Source organism: Pteropus vampyrus, unplaced genomic scaffold (assembly GCF_000151845.1).
Source record: "Pteropus vampyrus isolate Shadow unplaced genomic scaffold, Pvam_2.0 Scaffold57, whole genome shotgun sequence".
Taxonomy (NCBI): domain Eukaryota; kingdom Metazoa; phylum Chordata; class Mammalia; order Chiroptera; family Pteropodidae; genus Pteropus; species Pteropus vampyrus.
In genome coordinates, this window is record NW_011888838.1 from 1,307,946 (window position 1) to 1,312,291 (window position 4,346).

The 4,346-nt window shown below is 33.0% G+C and overlaps 1 pseudogene; it reads left to right on the forward strand.

The window, feature by feature from the left end:
* Nucleotides 1-958: 958 nt before the first annotated feature.
* On the forward strand, nucleotides 959-1,077 carry LOC111740074 (annotated as a pseudogene).
* Nucleotides 1,078-4,346: the final 3,269 nt, after the last annotated feature.

Here is a 4,346-nt window from a genome sequence, read left to right on the forward strand (position 1 = left end):
GGACACCTGAGGTATACAACGACCTTAAATATAAAATAACTTACTGGAAAACATATGATTCAAAGCAGAGTTACCAAAATGAACACAAAAATAATTTAAAATAATAATGATCTATAATTTATACTTAGGAGATAAGAAAAGATAAGTGAAATTAAATCAGAAAGAAATCATAACAATGAATAAAAAAGAAAGAAAATGTGGTTAAACAAATGAAACAATATATTAGATAAGTAGTAATATGGACTCCATTGAAGGATAAAGTTTAATGAGTTAGAAAATTAGATGCATAAACTCTCCCAAAGATGGCAGGAAGGGATAAAGAGACATGGAGGATATGTGGAGAGATAGATGTGCCAATATCAGATAATAGAAGTCCTAGAAAATAAAAAGCATAAAAAACAGACAGATGAAAGGTAAAAAATCCCAACCTTAAGTGATCTATACAATGACAAAGAGAATAGGTAAGGTGAAATGCAACAAAGAGAAGAAAAAATTATATTAGCCTGTAGAAAGAGATCACCCACAAAAATACAAGGATCAAAGAATGTTAGATATAAGAACACAGTATAATATTCCTAAAATATTAAAGGAAAGAATATTGAGTCAATAATTTGATACTTAGCCAAATTATAAATGGATGACATAATAATGACAATAAAAATCCCAAACAAGACCTTAGAAAATGTGCCATAAAGACCCAAATTAAAAATACTTTTTGGAATAAAGATGCAGATAATAAGGAAACTCAGACAAGTTAAATATTTGAGCTGGTATCTGAACCTCAGTCAGCCTGCTTATAAAGTCCTATTCTTTTCACTCTATCATACTGATTTTAATTAATAGCAATATCATCTACATTTAATGTCTTTATATTTAAAGCATGGTATAGAACTGAAAATTGACAGTGGTTTTATGTTCTTGGTAGGAGTCATATGTAATTATTTAAAATTTAATTCATGTCTATAGCCATGCTACCCTGAACAAGCTCGATCCCGTCTGATCTCGGAAGCTAAGCAAGGTCAGGCCTGGTTAGTACTTTGATGGAAGACCACCTAGGAAGATCAGGTGCTGTAAGTGTAAAAAAATTTAAAAAATGTAAAAAGATAAGGGATTGTAAGCTGTCAAGGTTTTTTCAATCTGCGAGGTCAACCAAGTGTTGTCTCACCTAAAATAAATAAATAAATAAATAATAAATAAATAAATAAATATTAATTTACTTAAATGACAATTTCTTTACATGCTAATCAGAACACATTTCACTATATTTATATGATTATAACTTTATGATCATTGCATACATGAATATGTCTGAGAAGGAACTTGAGATCCCCAAAATAATTAGGGGGAGCTAACTTTGCAAATGAATTAGGGAAATAAAACATTTTATCTGAAGGTACCTAACCAGTAAGTGGGAGTCAATTTGGCAGTCATGGTTTTTCCCTCTGCTTCAGCTCTTTCTAAACTGCCTGATTAATGATTGTATACTCTTCTAAAATTCTTTTTCTTTTGCCCTCTTAATATTAGATGCCCATCCTTAACTAGACACATGAATGCTTCAGATAAAAAAAAAATATATATATATATACCGTCCAGTCTTTCTCAGGGCTACTTGTGGCCATGTGCCTAAGCTATGGCCAAAGAGATGTAAGAATAATTGTTCCAAGAAAGCTAAAGGAGAAATTTCCTTGCCAGATGTCTAGAGGTTGCCTTTCACTCTTCATTTTTATCTCTTTATCCTTCTTGATTGTTGAGATGAAGATGATGGCAGGTGCTTGAGCAGACATATTGGAGCAGGCAGAAGAGATATGCACTTTAAGGGATAAAAAATAAAGTTAGGAAGGGTCTGAGTCCCTGATTATAACCTGTCCAGGATATCCTACCTCCAGACTTCTCTTACTTGAAGAAAAGTAAATTATATCTCTTTTTTGTACTATTTGTGTTTTTTGTTGTTGTTGTTGTTACATGTGGCCAAACTAATCCAAACTAAAAATGATTCAAGTGAAATGTTGAGTATTAAGTTAGATATGAGGAGTTGAGGCCATTTATATTAGACATATGAGTTAGATATATAGCCTGATGATATGAATAGCACATAGATACTATTTAAAGACATGGGATAGAGAATTATTTGGAATGTACACAGACATCATAATCACATTTCTTAAATAAATCAATGTGATAAATGCATGGATGAGATTATTATGTATAGGATATCAAGAGGATATTTGTAATATATTTCTAATTTCTTCAATTGGTACCAAAACTAATAATAATAAAATATATATTAAGGACTTATCATGTGCTGTGTACTGTTATACACATCACAGGGGTTGATTTATTTGATATTCACAACAACATTATGAAGTAGGCACTACTTTTATCTTTATTTGAAGGATAAGAAATTGAGATTCAGAGAGGAGAATACCTAACCAAAAATCGAAGCATCTGTAAGTATTGGAAGCTAGAGTTAAACTCTAACCATCTAACAGTGTGTACATACATATGGGATGCCTCTGTCAGAGACTACGTAATTCTGTTTTATCATGATTACTTGTTTAGTGCTGATTTTTTCCTTAGTTTATGATATTCTCCAGGCCAAGAAACAAACCTCTCACAGCAGTAACTTTACAGCTAGTGAAATGCTTGGCTCTCAGGAAGCACTGAAGAGATGTTTTTGAATGAATAATATAAGTCATTGAATCCAATATACTTTCTCAAATACAACCAAAGGAATAGGTTCTAAAGCCATTTCTACTCCAAACATTAAATACTTAAATATTCAACATTTACGTCATTTTTTTAGGCTGAAGTAAATCTATTCCTTACCATCAGCAAAATGAACTAACAAGTAACTCACGTAGTACCTTGCCTGACATAGTCAAAAAATCATCCTGGAATTTCCATTTAAGAATGTAAATCAGTATACATTAAACATTAAAGGCTGATTTCAATGAAAACATGTAACTTGATTGCAAGATAATGTAAAGGAAAAATTTGCTCCAGATAAAATCCTGCCAAGAGTACTTCTATGATGCTTATTGCTTTTAAAATGTTAGAGCAGCATGATAAAAGATCATACATTCAGTTTTGGTTTTGTGAATTTGTATGACATTGGCTTTCTTCCTCTTCTGAATCCTTTTTTTGTTTTGCTTCATACTGAGGCTACTTCATTTATTCCAGCCAAGATCTGAAAGATGCTGGGATTTTTTGCTCATTGTAAGCCATTTGCTCAGCTTTATACCCACTTCCATGCATACATCCAGAATCACACAGCCAGATTTTTGGAAATGCCAATAAATTGTGCAGTCCTTTCTGATAAGTAAAAGGCCACCTACCACTCAGTATTTCCTTCTCTACCTTTGTTCGCAGAGTTGCACATGTGTAAGCAAAGACAATCGGTTTGTGCTGTCAAAAGTCAAATGCTTTCAAGCAATTGCCCTGGCTCAAGTCCTACCTTCTAGCAGGTGTATGAATATTTTTCCAGCCCTTTTATTACAAATCAGAACCTGCATACTGCTAAACAGAGCCAACAAATTCCAGACCCAAATTCTGGAAACTGAAATGAGAGACTGACAGAATTGAATAAAACCAAAATAAGGTTTCCAGTGAGATGTTCTAACCCTTACCAAGTTTCATTATGACCTATTCCAGGTATAAGCATTCATAACGAGTGCTGGGGCTAGAGGGAACACTGGAAGAAGTAAAATAAAAGGGCTTCCCACAACCAGATCAGAAAAACCCTAATAAAATCCTCATGACTTCAATTTGCCAAAACACAAGCATGATGAGTAAACGTGATGTATTATACACATTTAGACTATCAAAATTTCCAAATATGAGACTAAACAAAAAATAGGAGAAATAGTTTGCATGGCAAGATTTCCATTTTTTCTTTTTTTCTTCCTGTAATGAGTTGTTTAAAGTTGTGATTATCCTTAGGTCCCCAGATAAAAGACATTTGATTTCATTCAGGTCTGAAATTTTCTTTTCTCATTTTGGATCCTGAATATATACTACAAAACCCCCACTAGAGTCATCATGCACATATTTCAGATTCCCCAGTGAGATCCCTTTCTAAAGTTTTCTAAATAGATTCATACCTAATCTGTACTAGCAGCAATGCTTTTAACACCAGGTGTTTCCTACTACTACTGTTGAGATACAATACTCCCATAATTTCATATTTTCCACCAACGTCTGAAAGATCAAAGCCATGAACTGTAGAGAGAGTAAGTCCAGACCACCTCTGGCAAAGCGAAAACAAAGGAAGAAATGTCTTACTAAGCACTTACAATGTGTCAGCATCATTCTAAGCATTTTACATGTATGAATTAATTTATCCTCTG